This window comes from Mytilus galloprovincialis, chromosome 12, assembly GCF_965363235.1.
Source record: "Mytilus galloprovincialis chromosome 12, xbMytGall1.hap1.1, whole genome shotgun sequence".
NCBI classification, from domain to species: domain Eukaryota; kingdom Metazoa; phylum Mollusca; class Bivalvia; order Mytilida; family Mytilidae; genus Mytilus; species Mytilus galloprovincialis.
This window is the reverse complement of record NC_134849.1, coordinates 60848295-60866152: the sequence shown is the minus strand read 5'-3', so window position 1 is coordinate 60866152 and position 17858 is coordinate 60848295. Positions and strand designations below refer to the sequence as shown.

Below are 17858 nucleotides of genomic sequence, written 5' to 3'. Positions count from 1 at the left end.
TTTTTGCTTTGTTCATTGTGTTGAATACTATTTGTATACTCTAGTATAAGAAACAAAAAGATGATATATTTTTTTTAATATATTTTATTTATTCATTCAGTCATACAAATAAACAAATAAACACCAAACATATAAACCTTCTTCATACATACAACATACACAAACCATTCATATATACATTTCGTTCATACATGTAGGACATTCATCTTATATACATTTTTTAAATTAACAATCTCGTACGTTTTCTCTCATATGCTCTTGTCACTCATTCATTTATTCCACTGCATACACATGTCTCCCAATATTCAAACATTTATATTCACACTCACACATATAACCTATATCATGATGGACATAACATTACACTTGTGATCACTTGTCAGGATGAAAAGCCATTTTCCAAGTATGTTCCCAGATGCCTAGTGTGTTAAGATCTTTTTGTAGGGTTTCGCAGTCGCTGTTAGATTTTATAACCAGATAAGCAATAGTGTCGTCTGCGAAAAGGCGTATGGTGGAATTTAGCCCAACTGGAATATCATTAATATAAAATAGAAACAGACTTGGGCCCAGAACAGATCCTTGAGGCACTCCTGACTTCACAGGGACATAGCCTGAAGTCTCACCCTCTAGAATAACTGCTTGGGTACGACATGATAAAAAGCCCTGTATCCATGCATTTGTTTTCCCCTGTATCCCATAGTAATTTAGTTTGTGTGATAATAAATTATGGCTGACTTTATCAAAAGCTTTAGAAAAGTCCATTATGAGTACATCTGTTTGTTTTGAAGTTTCAATATTTTTAGTGACATCATCTATAAATTCCAAAAGCTGAGTTTCACAGGATCTGTTTTTTCGAAAGCCGTGTTGAAGGGGATACAGGATGTTATGGTTGTCTGCGTGTGTCATGATTGCGCTAACTACGACATGTTCTATAAGTTTGCAACATATGCATGTTAAAGAAATAGGCCTATAATTCTCTGGATTATATTTGGACCCTTTCTTAAAGATGGGAGAAACATGTGCAGTACGCCAGTCAGTGGGGACTTCGCCAGTGTCTAGTGATTTCTGATATATGATGCACAGTATAGGTGAAATTTCATGTGCTAACTCCTTAAGGAGGCGTGGCTTAAGTTCGTCTGGTCCGCTTGCTTTTGATGGGTTTAGATTTAAAAGTAGTTTGGTGATACCGTTGATGGTTATGTTTATGTCTGGCATGATAGGATAAGCTGTTTTTTGTTGCATGTACTGATTGTTTTCAAATTCAGTAGCAGTGATTTTGTTTGGTTCTGAGAAGACTGATTGAAACTGCCTGTTGAGTGCATCGGATTTCTGTTTTGTGTCTGTTACAAGTTTCCCATTTTGCTTAATTGATGTTATTCCACTGTAATCAGTTTTTTTGCTTTTTATATATGACCAAAATTTTTTCATGTTTTATCTTCTTATTTTGATTTTATTATTAACCATAAAATATATTACTAAGAATTAATACCTTCTACATCATTGTTTGTCCTCACTGAGAGCCGATGGACAGACAACTGTTGAACAAGGTAAAAACAGTATAATTTATTTAAAAGTTATAATAACCATCTATAAGTATCAAAATAATTCATCTATAACATTTAAAAAAAAAACAATCATGGACGATACGTCTTTACAAAGTATGGCCGTTTTTGTACTATGGCCGTTTCATCTTTTCGGGGTATGGCCGTTTCATCCTATGGCCGTCATGGTAGTATGGCCGTTACGTCTTGCATCGCAATGAGATGAGGAACAACGATCAAGAGTTGTTGAAGTATTTTCTAAACTATGTTGAAGTCCTTCCTTTAATCACAAAGTGATTAAAAATTAATCTAGAGTTGTCTCTCTTTGTCTATTGTTAATTGCAATTCAGAAATACCAAAATTAAAATACTACAGACTGTCTGTATATTATACTCATTTGTGTAGAGGTTCCATCCTCTGTTTTTCATTTATAACTTTTACAACTTATACAAAAACAATCCTTTGAATTAAACATAAAACATTTTATTACACCAACTTGTATTTACATTTCCATGACTAGAACATACATTTTTACTTTGTGGCATTACTTTGGCTACAGAGTATTCTATAATATTTTGTTGATGCGCCAGGGTGACTACCGATTACCTATACACAATGGCTATCAGCTGACCTATGTTGACATAAAACATAAAACCCCTGATAGTTACACCACCACCTTCCATGGGGAGTGACCGGGGAAAACACTCGAATTACCAATACTCCAGTTATTAGTGCCCCCATAAGATGAGGTGGAGGAGAAACCAGAGTTACTCATATGTATACCCCACCGCTACCACTAACCACATTTTCCAAACCTGCAAATTGTAGAACATGTTAGGCCCAGAGCAAGGGCCGAGTAAAAGAATCCCCCAAACACTATCAGTCTCCACCGACCGCCACATGAGAGCCCAAGTCAGCTACCAAATCTGACTTGGGTTCTCATCTCTACAAATTTTTCATTATTAAATCATTGGACAAGTTGATTTTGTTGTGCGTAGGAAAGACTCAACCCCTAAGAAAAATCACCTTGCTGCCTTAAAAGTCCTCATCTCGATTAATGACAGTGAAAACAAAATAAAAAAAAGCACTGACGTGCTATTATCTCGTAAGACCCAATATCTCTTGGTTTATTTCTTGGTCTGTCTGCACTTGGCACTCTTCAAGCACAAAGAATTGTTCTTGACTTAATGTTGAAGACAAAAAGGTAGAAGATTCGCTGTTTTCACTATAAATTTTGTAATTTTGAGAAATATTGTAGGTCTACATTGCTACTTTTGTATAGTTATTATTTCTGTACAGAAAATCTGTAGTACTGGAAATTTACTTTTGATTTCCTTCTATTTCTGTACCTTAAAATTATTGTAATATTTAGATACCTATATTATACAGTACTTGATTTGTACTAAAATAAATGGTACAAAAATTATACCAACAGTGATCACAATATTTCATGTTTGAAAATCTCAAGAGATTAAAAATACACAAACCTTCATAATGCTGAAAATGTAACGGTTTACCAAAAAATATGTTCTACTAAAATTTCAAGTACTGTAAAATACAGGTACCTAAATATTACAATGATTTTAATGTAACAAAATAGTACTGAATATTAAAAGTAGATTCATAGTACTATAGATTTTTGGTACATAAATAGTACCTATGCAAAAGTAGCTGTGTAGTGAGATATTAAAAAAAAAATCTTTTTATTTCTCTCTTAGTCATGTTAGTCTACGTATACATATTTCATAAACATCAATTCAGATTTGAACGCTATACATATATTACTAAAGCACCATTTTGACATTTCTTCGTATACAGCTATCATAAACAGCAATTCAGATTTAAACGCTATACATATATTACTAAAGCACCATTTTGACGTTTCCCAAGCACCTCAAGTTTGGTTCATGCTGTTTATGCAATAGTTTTCCGTGTTATTTCTTGCTGTATTAATTTTCCAATTTGAGGTTGACTATCAGTAAAAAAATGTATGATTTATAATTCGTTTTGTAAAATCTTTTTATTTCCCAATTCCACATTCGGCCAAACTGTTGGGTTGGAGAATTAACATATACCGATGGTTTACGTTATTAGTTATGTGTTAGGGTTATACAGGATACAATTATCAAATCGATATATTTTAATTGTAAAATAACTAAGAAATGCAAATGTCTGGTCAATGTAAGAGTAACACAACGGGATTCCCATGTGGTGCAGGATCATCTTACTCTTCCGGTGCACTCCCGACTTTTTTGTGGGACTCACAAACTGTTGTTCAAATTCAGTTTTCTGTGTATTTTACAAATCTATGGCTATTGCTTTTCGTTTTTTCGTCGTTTTTTATAAATGGCCTCGGTGTAAATGTTTTTTTTTCATTTCCGATTATCCACTTGGTCTCTTCTGTCTCTTTTCGGGGGAAAAAAGAAAAGTTTTGATGGAACAATCTACAGCAAGTTATTTAATATTTAAAACGAATCTACCATTAATCGAAATACATGCACTTTGAAATACTTGTGGCTCTTCACTGCTAAACTCGCGAAATAAAGGAATACGATCATTGAATGTTTAGCTCTGTTCGTCAATCACCAGGGAAAGGATTTGTGACTGTAACCAGGGAAAATAACAGTGACATTCACCAGATTTTGAACATCATTTGTACATGAATTATGCCGTTAGCTTAATCATTTGAAGGGTTTTACATTTGTTTATTCGGGACTATTTTTAGTAAATTAAAAAAAAGTACTGAACTTCGTGACCTATAGTTGTAAATTGTTCCTAATAATAATAATCCTTTTTCGTCTCTTGTGGAGAGTTGTCTAAATGACAATAAAACCACATATCCTTATTGTGTTATGCATACTGCACTCGTTCTATTTGAGCAGTCAAAATGCGTCAACTGTATATGTCTATGTCATATACAGTCACTGACCCGATATCACTTTTCCTCATGAATATTTAAACGGTAACACGTGAACTATATTTAAATATCCATGCCGACCGCCTCAATCTGTTCTATGTTTTACATATTTCTCCGCCAGATGTCAGGCCTTTTTTTTTGTTTGTTGTTTTTTTTTTTTTTTGGGGGGGGGGGGTCTCTTATTTAAATCAAATACACAACAACTACATAATGAACAACAATTGAAGATTTTTTTTTTCTAGATTGCAGTTTAAATACAATACTGGTATTGATTAAGGACTCCGCACGAAACGGTGAAAAAGTTCGACAGATGCTCGCATTTCCTTGTTTCTAAAGCCTCATCCTTATATCGTTGATATGTTAAGTCAATACAATATCATGGTCTATGCATATGTACAGGTATCATAATATTTAGATCTTGATATCAACATAATTGTATTCAATTTGTTTTATTGTTTTTTTTACATTTGTATATTGCTTTACATAAAGAACTTGATTACATAAATTGCATACCCACTTGTCATAATGTGTGACTGATGTTTGATGTGGGTATAACCTTGTATTACATTATTTATATAGTGGTTTATTTTTTTGACATGTTATCAATCATTCAATTACCGTCAATAGGATGGAACGAACATCAACCGATATTTACACGGGCGCTCCATACAATATTAAAGACTTGATAATCTGAGATAAAATATTTAAATGATAATCCAACAAATAATAATGCTTAAACGTGTTAAAGAAAATAGGCTTTTTACCAAAGGGATAGCAACCAAAAGACACAAATAAGTATGTTTAGACAAAAGCAATGTGTCTTTGCAATATGTAAAGATCTGGTGCTGAAATAATTGTTAACATTTGATTGCTTACCGAGTACTGTCACAATTTCACAACAATTGTAGAAAATACTTGAAATTGTACAAATGTTTTGTTCAAATACGAATGAAAACCCCGTAACAGAAAACACTTGAAACCACGAGATAGTTTGTAAGAGAAGGGTCTGTGTAAGGGTAACCAAATCTACAGAAATGTAAAAACGAGAAAAAGTAGTGCAAAAAAAAAGAATAGAGAACATAGTGAAAACAAAATATAGAATAGAAAACAATTGGTAGCTTGAAAACTTTTCTCAACATACTTTTCTAATTTCACAATAAATGTAGTCGACAGTACTTGAACTTTGACAATTGTTGATTAAATATGAATGAAAACCACGTGACAGAAAACACGGAAATGTTATAAATATACATCTCTTAATAGATGATGAAAATATAATTCAATAATAATACACAAAAATCTAGTATTGAGGACAGATTTTTAAACTTTGACCTTTTACAAAGTTGATATTTCCTATCTGAAATATAAATGAACAACTTATACGTGTTGAGACATTCATTACAATGCCGGAATTCGATACAAAAAAGGGGGAGGGGCTGTTCGTTTTATAGTACATCCCGTATCAGATTTTTTTATTTTAAATATTTTAACAGGTAGTTGTGGTAAGATCCACTTATAAAATCGGACAATTTTTATATCATACTGCTGAAATAGCTTTTGCTCATATTTACATGATTCACTGAACAGATAAATGTGATAATTTGAAATTAGTACGTTTTCAAGTTAAAGTTTACCATAAAGTATGGTCACACTAGACTGGTACCCAACTGTTATTTGACAATATACATGTAGGACTCGCGATCGGATGTGCGATGTCAGTTAATCCTCGATAAAGAGAAAATATTCAGAAGCCATATTACTTGAATACTGTTCGTATACTTTTCTTAATTTCACAACAGTATATTCCTTTTCTTAGTGTTATCTATTCTGTATCTATTTTGTCCTTTGGTCCTTTTGCCCATTATTGAATATCTTTACTGCCAACACATTAGACCAGACGTTTTAGTATCTGTTTAGCCGATACCAATTTTCCCGTTTTCGGAATAGTGCTTCTTACTTTTATTTTTATTTTCCCCACCTGTTATGGAATCCTCAGAACATAATTTAAAAGCGTATAAAATTTCGTTAATTTTTGTAAAATTTTTTGGTCCAACATTTAATTTATTGGGCATATGATTGTAGATCTATGGATCGGAGACGGGATTTCATCGGAAACGGACCCACTATGACCAAAATCCGGTTCTTGCGATAATGACTACGGATGCATGATTGGAAAAATTGATCCCAAAATGAAAAATTACGCATTTCACACATTAACATAATTTGGATAGATCTTCTAGGTTGAAATACATATTTCCATGTATATACATTGTTTCAATTTATAAGTTAAAGTTGCTCAACTCTGGGACAATTACACCAGAGCAGGCGCGGATCCAGAGGGGGGGGTGTTCCGGGGGTTGGAACCCCCCTTTTTTTTGGACGATCAATGTATTTGAATGGAAACATGTGATTGGAACCCCCCCTTTTTAAAATGGCTGGATCCGCCCCTGCAGAGACATATATACACATATTTATATATGTCTCTGCATACACTAAGAGGTTCCTGACCGGGTGAGAGGTTCTTTTTAATTAAAAATATTCGAAAACTCATTGATCTTTCTACAAACAAGAATACTAAATGTCATCCTATATTAATTTTTTTTTACCATTTTTAAAGTAAGAAAGATGCACGTCCAAACGATTAATAACAGCCGGTTGGATGGTGAATATCTAATAACTAATTACTTTTTTTCCAAATAATCATATCTCAGATAAAATATATCGTCTTTAGCATGCTTTCGTTTCAGTGAAATTGACTGGATAAAGTGCGACAATTCTTACTCTTTTGAAGAGAACGTGAGAAAATGTAGACAATATACTTGAACTTTGACAATTTTGTAATTAAATATGAATGAAAACCACGTGCCAGAAATGTTATAAGTTTATGTATATCCTAATGAATAATGAAAGCCTAGTACATGTATTGAGAACAGATGTATAAACCTTGACTTTAAGAAAGCAAACATTAAAGTTGATATTTCCTATCTGAAATAATGAAAAGTTTGTGATTGTTTTAACATCCAATGCCATCATTCGATAAATAGGGGGCTGTTTTCTGTTCTGTGTGTTTGTTTGGTAGTTCGCCCAGTATTGGTTTACGGTTTTCGTTTAAGTGTTTTATTAAGAAGGTCACAGCCTCCTAAAATGTTGCGTTACTGATATAGCCTTTGATCTCGATTACATGGAAACTGAGAATAGAAATTGGATAGTTTGAAAAAATAACGTTTTCAGGTTAAAGTTTACCATGAAGTTTTTGATCACACAAGCTGGTACCTGCACTTCAATAATAAAAAAATTATTATTAAAACTTAAATTATACTTGAACTCAAAGTTTATCTGGAAAAGTATATCGATACATAACATGTAACTCTATCAATAACTTCCACTCAAATTTTGAATCAATTCTTTTTCAACTTAAACTCAAATTTAAACTCGAGTTGTTAATTTATGGACATTTTTAAAGTAATGTGCACTATAATGAAACTCATTCAAAAGTCGTGCGCATTAGTTTGAAGTGCCAAGTCAAGTTGCATGTAACAATATTATAGTCATTCACAAGAGTGTTATCGTCGTTTGCATAAGCTCTTGGATTCCGTGCATATCAGTTAGAAAGTTGTACACTAGAGTCTAAAAGTCGTATGCACCTATTTGGACGTCATGTGGATCAGTTTCTTAACTTTTATGCACCAATTTAAGTTTTCCGAAAACGACATTATTTGTTGTTTTATAAAACCAAAGGGGGTACCGAACGAATAAGAATTAATTACCTAAGTATACTAAGATGAATTAAGTTTGATCTGCTGTGTGATTTTTAATCGTGTTGAATGATAAGATTCACAATAACATATTTTAACTGAGTGACAATGTATTGAATGTGCACGAGGAAATGTAAGTTAAGAAAAAATGACATGATGATTATATGCACAACAAAGAAGTATAAAATAAGTTTTTGGTATATGGATTCGAGGACTGGAATCTTGTTGAGACATACTCTATTACTTTAGAGTTAAGTTTGTAAAACATTGTCCAGTTCGACATCACAGTCAATCATCAGTTGTTAACCTAAGCTAAGCTAAGGAATAGGAAAGGTCTTGGACAGTAGTTTTACAAATTGAATGGGTATTTGTACTATTAAGATTTGACTCGACCCCGGAAGTCGACAAGCGACGGCCGAATCCAACCGTACCATCAACAATTTTTTTTTGCAGCTTTCCCGCTTTACTAAAAGCACTTGGCATTTCAGAGTAAGAGCTTAAAATCTCGACTGTTGGTCGTGTGTCCGGTTGAAGTATCAGGAGCTATTTTGAACTATAAATCTGACCTAGTGTGTCAATCTAATATACAGACGGACTTTAAAAACTTTTTAATTTTAAACCAATAAATGATGTTTTAAATGGTATTTTCTTCGTGAAACAATTCTTTCAATCAATACCCAGTTGCATCTTTGTATTGCCGAGATTGATTAATTGACCTTTTTGTATGTTGATGTATTTTTGTTATTTGTGTCGTCAGGTTTCTGTCGCATTGACCTTTTCGTATGTTGATGTATTTTTGTTATTTTTTTTTTTTTTGTGTCGTCAGGTTTCAGTCGCATTGACTTATTTCTTATGTCGATGTATGTTGTTTATGTGTATCGTCGGTTTTCTGTCTAAATGCTGCTTTTCGTATGTTGATGTATTTTTGTTATTTTTGTTGTAAGGTTACTGTCGCATTGACTTATTTCTTATGTCGACGTATGTTGGTAATATATGTCGTCGGTTTTCTGTCTAATTGACATATTTCGCATGTTGATTGATGTATTATAGTTATTTGTGTCGTCAGGTTTCTGTCTAGTTGATATTTTCGTATCTTGATGTATTTTTGTTATTTGTGTCGTCAGGTTTCTGTCTAGTTGACATTTTCGTATCTTGATGTATTTTTTTTATTTGTGTCGTCAGGTTTCTGTCTAGTTGACATTTTCGTATCTTGATGTATTTTTGTTATTTGTGTCGTCAGGTTTCTGTCTAGTTGACATTTTCGTATCTTGATGTATTTTTGTTATTTGTGTCGTCAGGTTTCTGTCGCATTGACTTATTTCTTATGTCGATGTATGTTGGTTATGTGTGTCGTCAGTTTTCTGTCTAAATGAACTTTTCGTATGTTGATGTACTTTGGTTATTTGTGTCGTCAGGTTGCTGTCTAATTGACGTATTTCGTATGTTGATGTTAAAATGTTTACATCTTCTCGTCCCTTTTCACACATAAAAATGTCGTTTTCAGAGGACAACAAATTAACAATTTCAACATCTCGTGACTGGATTAGACGGATTAAGAAAAAAAGATGTATTTCCCGCCGAGATATTTATATGACATCCAATTTAACGTTCAAGTTAGTTTTTCAGACTAAGTTACTGTTTGTTACCAATTCAAAGTCAAATGTAAAACTTATACTGAGACACGATGTATTGTGTAAAACTTATACTGAGACACGATGTATTGTAAACTTGTACTGATACACGATGTATTGTAAACTTATACTGAGACACGATGTATTGTGTAAAACTTATACTGAGACACGATGTATTGTAAACTTATACTGAGACACGATGTTTTGTGTAAAACTTATACTGAGACACGATGTATTGTAAACTTATACTGAGACACGATGTATTGTAAACTTATACTGAGACACGATGTATTGTGTAAAACTTATACTGAGACACGATGTATTGTAAACTTATACTGAGACACGATGTATTGTAAACTTATACTGAGACACGATGTATCATAATACAATTTTGATCAAAGACTTATTACCAAAAAAGTAATTGGACAGTCAATACCATTTTCCGACATTAAGATAATGAATTTATTATAATTTCTGCTCCCTTATGTATGTTCTTATTTAGACACGAGACGGCTTAAAGCTCGACATCAAGTTCTTCTCTCAGGTGTGTTCGAGCTCCTCTCTCAGATGTGATTGAGTTCTTCTCTCAGGTGTGATCGAGTTATTCATTAAGATATGATCTAGATAAACAAAACGGAAACCCATTCTATATTAAATGTAAATGAACACGAAAAGCAAAAAAAAAGGCCACATGATTTTGAGAGAGAAAAAATTGAAAACGACATGTTATCAATTCCATGCGTTCGCATCGTTTTTCTGGATTTACCTTCATAAGGAGGCTCACAGCTGAATATTTGAAAGTATGGGATGTATAATAACCGTCACAGTTGAAAAGCTATATAACAAAGAAAGGACTTATAAAATAGCCAAATCCATCTTAGGTCCAATGTGCCTGAGTGATTTGACACCTTGGTTTCTTGATAATTTTCAAAATGTATCAGCGGACACTTTTAGAAAGGTTTGTTACTGAGCTGATGGTACTCTCAGGGACTGATAGTCCACCAGCAGCGGTATCGACCCGGTATTGTAACAAATGAAAGAACAAGCTAATATTTCCATGCGTCCGAAGCGTTTTTTCTGTATTTACCTTGATTGAAAACACCTTGGATGCATGAGAACCGAAACAGTTGAAGATCTATGTAACAAAAAGGACGTTAAAAAAATGGCCAAAATCTATCTAAAGAGATAACAGATCAGATTATAGCGTTTGGTTCTATTTCATCTAATAACTTGTCTTATCGGCAATACAACCTCATCTCATTTTTTTTATATTCCTCATGTGTACCGAAATACCTTGATGCACAATCAATCATAACAGGGCAGATTACCATATGGTTCTATTTCATCTAATAACTTGTCTTATCGGCAATACAACCTCATCTCATTATTTTTTATATTCCTCATGTGTACCGAAATACCTTGATGCACAATCAATCATAACAGAGCAGATTACCATATGGTTCTATTTCATCTAATAACTTGTCTTATCGGCAATACAACCTCATCTCATTATTTTTATATTCCTCATGTGTACCGAAATACCTTGATTCACAATCAATCATAACAGAGCAGATTACCATATGGTTCTATTTCATCTAATAACTTGTCTTATCGGCAATACAACCTCATCTCATTATCTTTATATTCCTCATGTGTACCGAAATACCTTGATGCACAATCAATCATAACAGAGCAGATTAGTGTTTGGTTCTATTTCATCTAATAACTTGTCTTATCGGCAATACAACCTCATCTCATTATCTTTATATTCCTCATGTGTACCGAAATACCTTGTACAATCAATCATAATAGACTTTCTGAAAATTATCAATCATGATAAAAAAATCATTTTATTTAAACAAGTTTTATATTTTAAATTACATAGAAACAAGAATGTGTCCCAAGTACACGGATGCCAAATCCGCACTATCATTTTCTATGTTCAGTGGACCGTGAAAATGGGATAAAATTTCTAATTTGGCATTAAAATTAGAAAGATCCTATCATAGGGAACATGTATGCTAAGTTTCAAGTTGATCGGACTTCAACTTCATCAAAAACTACCTCGACCAAAATCTTTAAACAAAACTTTAACCTGAAACGGGACAGACGGACGGACGAACGAACAAGACGAATAGACGAACGAACAGACAGACACACAGACCAGAAAACATAATGTCCATAAATGGGGCATGATAATATACTTTATGCATCTATTAGCTGATCACCTAGAACAACGGGTGAGGTATTGTCTAAAGTTGTCACATTCTAACCATATGCAAAATCGTTCTTGTGAACTAACACCAAACTTAACATTAATGTTTATATCTGAAGGTGCATGTTCTCTCCATTACAAACATGAAAACACGTAGATCTATGTGGTTTGATTGCCAATGAGACAACTCTCAACCAGATACCATATGAAGTAGACGTACGATTTGTGAATCTGAATTTAAAATTGACTCCAAGGGGGCAATAATGTTGATTGCCTGAAATTGCAAAAATCTTCTGGTAGGTAATTTGATTCTATTGTAGAAATGATCCAATGATACTTTATACCAATTTTGAGTTTTTGTTGCTAATAGCCAAATTCAAGATGACCACCACCACTTGCAAAAAAATTGTATAGAACTACGAGCAATACGTATACATACACCTAGATTATTCTTAGAAAATCTCTTACACTTTCAAATGAAACCAGCATGCATAAATTACTGAAGAACAATTTGTCAAACATTGGAAGTATTATTATATAATACTGCTAAGGTCAAACACACCAATACGTTTCAAACAAGTACTATCCACACTGATATGTGTCCACTCTTGTAGTGATAATAAAATCTGTCAACTTCATATTCTGTTATTGTATCTTAGTTACTGAGTTAAATATGTTTATGATACTTCTAATTGAAACTGGACGCATCTTGTCGCCTCGACCACGAACAAAAACAATTAAATGTCCATTGACCGTCAGCAAAAATTTTAACAAAAAAAGGTAGTAAAATAATCGACAAATACAAGACTTGGTACCGCCTCGTACGTGAACGACCATTTAACCTTAAGGAAGGTTTATATTATTTTTCATTTTATATCTGTTATTTGTAAAACGCAAGAGCATAACATTTTTATTTGTTTAACTTAACAACAACACTAATAGTAAATACTCTCTATAAGATTTTTTTTCTTTTTCACTTTTTTGAAAATAACGATACCCTCTGACTGTGAAGGATGTATAAATACGCAGCCACGTCTGTCTTCCGACTGAATACCCCATTCTAATGAAATGCATCACTTTACTGTTTGTGATGTATAAATGCGCATCTTACGTTTGCTTTCCGACTGAAATCCCCATTCTAAAGAAACGCATCATTTTTACTTTTGGGGATGTATAAAAACACAGCCACGTCTACCTCCCAACAGAAAACCCCATACTAAACAAATGCATTCTTTTACTGTTTGTGATGTATAAAGACGCAGCCACGTCTGCTTTCCGACAGAAAACACCATTCTAAAGAAACGCATCATTTTTACTTTGGGGGATGTATAAAAACGCAGCTACGTCCACCTTCCAACAGAAAACCCTATTCTAAAGAAATGCACCCTTTTACTGTTTGTGATGTATAAATATGCCGACACGCCTGCTTTCTCTGACAGAAAACCCAATTCTAAAGAAATTCATCATGTTTACTGTTTGTGAAGTATAAATATGCAGCTACGTCTGCCTTCCAAAAAAAAAAAAAACCCATTCCTAAGATACGCATTATTTTTTACTGTGTGGTATGGATAAATACGCAGCCATTTCTGCTTTTCAAAAAAAAAAAAACATTCTCAAGAAATGCATCCTTTTTTATTGTATGGGAAGTATAGATGCGCAGAAATGTGGGGACGGAAAGAGGATGGTATACATTTGTACATGTATCAATTGCTTGGTGTAGGATATATGCCACGTCTTTATATAGCAACTGACGTTAACGAAGCATTATAATAACTCTTTGAGAGGTCCGTATATATCCTAGACATTTTATAAGACACATTTTTATGCTCGCTTAATTACATCTCTTTTGCAGTGGACATCTATGTTGCCTGTCCTTCGTCCTATTTTACAATATAGCAAAGAGTCATTTCAACTCTACATTTGTATTTCAGTTGGTTTCAGTAACATTTTGAATTTCGTCATTTATTCATTGGCGGCAAACGTGCTAGCGAGGCTTTATTTTTCATTTTTCTTTTCGTTTTTTTTTTTGGTTACTAGCTGCTATATCGGTCATATCTATCTAAGTGAATGTCTTTCATAATTGTTTTTCATTAATTGTTTTGTTATAAATTAAGCAGTTAGTTTTCTTAATTGAATTTTTAAATATTTTTCATGACGGAGCCTTTTAAAACTGACTATACGGTATTGGGTTGTCTCATTGACGAAGGTCGTACGGTTGATTCAATTGCTTGCATGCACTACATTTGAACTGTGATGGACAGTTGTCTCACTGACAATCAAGCCCCATCTCCTTATTCTCATATTGAACAAAAGAATACCACTGATATTTGCTTCGTATACCTTTCACCATAGACAAGAAATAATGTAACGTGAACTTTCTATTTTAGTGTAATAACATATTCCAATAGCGACAGTATATTGGGTATACATTGTATCTCGCGCAGTTGATACTATATTAAACAGTTTGTATTTCCTGTCCTGTCCTTGTTACAAGGCAACTATTAAACCAAAGTTTTTTTAAATGGTTGATGTGAAGTGATCCCTTTGAATGTTTTACGAACAACACCTTGCTTGGGTTGACCTTTATGGAATATCTGTCTTAGCTGCAATGTGGCCCTCTTCTCATCAATTTTGACAAACCGCCTCGATAGCCTAGTGATAGCGAACTCGCTTCAAGTACAGGAGCTGGTTGGTTTAAATGGAAGGCTTGATTCCACATTAAGCACGTGTCACTTAAGAGTAAGAGCAAAAAATGGTGGGGTGTGTGGTTGGGGACTTGGAGTCAAAAATAATGTGTCCTGGTAAGTGACATGTCTTTTTGGTGGCTGTAATCATGGGAACTAGTACGTTATAGATCAACCTGTCGGCCTAGTGCAAAAAGAGTCATATTCATATCATCTCAACATGTTTTCGGTCTTATATGTATGTAATATTTGCCACTGGATGTTACACACATATTCATATCCTCTCGACATGTTTTTGTCCTTATATGTATGTAGTATTTTCCACTGGATATTACACACATATCCATCATCATCATTTTCTGAATTACCGAATGCAAATAATCACTCAAATTGTACAAACATGAGCGCCACTAGTGGAGAAAGAACTGATCCGTTTTTCAGAGGTAAGTATTTATATTTCTGTGTACTCTTTTCATGGACTGCTGTTGGACTTTGATTTGAGACGCGTTCCTTTTTGGCCATGCTATTGTCTTTCTATGACAATAGTTTAGTTTAACATTGACCCCATTGGTATCTTGTCTCACTTTTTATGAACCTATCGATTGCATTTATTGCTACTTATTCTGGTACTGAAAATACATGAACTATTTGCCACTGCTTGATGTTTTGCAAACAAGAACCCATCAATCAAAAAAGAGATGTGAACAATTTATCCTGAATTTAGTTCACACGTACACCTGGACAATTTATCCAGCATCTTTCACACGTACACCTTGCTTAATTTGCCTTTAATGTATTCCGCTGGACAACATTTCACAACTATCAATTGATCAAACAATCATCATTAGATCCTTTTATCATACAAAAATTAGATATATTTTCCCCCTTAAAGAAGGTGTTTTATTTCAGATAATGATGATTTATAAATGGTACCTTTTACATAATAACCGGACAATTTCTGATAATAGTGATTTCCTATTAAACTTAAAACATGATAATTAGTGGTAGTATGATATGGTGTTTCTGATGGGTTCATATACCATGATAACCAGACATTGTCTGATAACAGTTATTTCTGGTTGATCTCTAGAAAGTCAGACTCAGATATTCTATGAAAATGATAACACATAACCAGACATTGTCTGATAATGATGTTTTCTGGTTGATCAATAGAACATGATAACCATATATTGTCTGATAATGGTGAATTCATATTGGTTCCTAGAACATGACAACCACATGTTGTCTGATAATGGTGGTTTGTTATTGATCTCGAGAACATGATAACCATATATTGTCTGATAATGGTGATTTCTGATTGAGCTCCGAGTATATGATTACCATATATTGTCTAATTGTGATTTCTGATTGATCTCGAGAATATGATAACCATATATTGTTTGATTATGGTGATTTCTGATTGATCTCGAGAATATGATAACCATATATTGTTTGATTATGGTGATTTCTGATTGATCTCGAGAATATGATAACCATATATTTTCTGATAATGGTGATTTTGATTGATCCCGGGAAAATGATAACCATGTGTTGTCTGATAACGGTGATTTCTGATTTTTCCCGTGAATGCGATAACCATATATTGTCTGATTATGGTGATTTCTAATTGATCCCGAGAATACGATAACCATATATTGTCTGATATTGGTGATTTTTGATTGATCCCGATAATATGATAACCATATATTGTCTGATTGTGGTGATTTTTGATTGATCGCGATAATATGATAACCATATATTGTCTGATTGTGGTGATTTTTGATTGATCGCGATAATATGATAACCATATATTGTCTGATTGTGGTGATTTTTGATTGATCCCGAGAATACGATAACCATATATTGTCTGATATTGGTGATTTTTGATTGATCCCGATAATATGATAACCATATATTGTCTGATTGTGGTGATTTTTGATTGATCGCGATAATATGATAACCATATATTGTCTGATATTGGTGATTTTTGATTGATCCCGATAATATGATAACCATATATTGTCTGATTGTGGTGATTTTTGATTGATCCCGAGAATACGATAACCATATATTGTCTGATATTGGTGATTTTTGATTGATCCCGATAATATGATAACCATATATTGTTTGATTATGGTGATTTCTGATTGATCTCGAGAATATGATAACCATATATTTTCTGATAATGGTGATTTTGATTGATCCCGGGAAAATGATAACCATGTGTTGTCTGATAATGGTGATTTCTGATTGATCCCGTGAATACGATAACCATATATTGTCTGATTATGGTGATTTCTAATTGATCCCGAGAATACGATAACCATATATTGTCTGATATTGGTGATTTTTGATTGATCCCGATAATATGATAACCATATATTGTCTGATTGTTGTGATTTTTGATTGATCGCGATAATATGATAACCATATATTGTCTGATTATGATGGTTTTTGATTGATCTCAAGTATGATAATCATATAATGTCGGCTAATGATGATTTCTGATTGATCTCAAGAATATGATGACCATATATTTTTTGATAATGGTAATTTTGATTGATCCCGAGAATATGATAACTATATGTTGTCTGATAATGGTGATTTTTGATTGATCCAGAGAATGCGGTAACCATATTTTGTCTGATAATGTAAATTTCAGACTGATCCCGAAAATCTGATTGTCTGATAATGGTGATTTGTCCCTGAAACATGATAACAATATATTGTGTATTCGTCTGCAAACAATAAGGACAAATATTTAGAACCTGTCCAGTGTTATGTATATGTATGGTCATATGTGTTTTGTGGTCAAGTCGTGAAAGTTGTATCCTTTTGTATGATGATGCATATTTGTGATGTAATCTGTCTCTTTGGAATAAACGTGCCATGGCAATAGATGTGTTTTTGTTGCTCTTAAGCAAGTACAACTTAAGCGACATGGGGAGGTAAGTATATGTTCTCCATGTACGTAATACCAGGTAAATGGTAAAAGCGGTTCAATTGATTACCATTCTATCAAAGTATCTCTAAAGTATGTGTTATCATGAATACACACCCTTTCAAAAGGTTAAAACACACACATTGCAATAGATTTATCCCTTCATGGTTTATT

At 33.3% G+C, this 17858-nt stretch overlaps 1 protein-coding gene across 1 annotated transcript in view; it reads right to left on the bottom strand.

The window, feature by feature from the left end:
* The window catches only part of LOC143054484 (uncharacterized), a 275789-nt gene that overhangs the window by 208073 nt on the left and 49858 nt on the right, over window positions 1–17858 (bottom strand). The gene's annotated exons all lie outside the window — the stretch shown is intronic.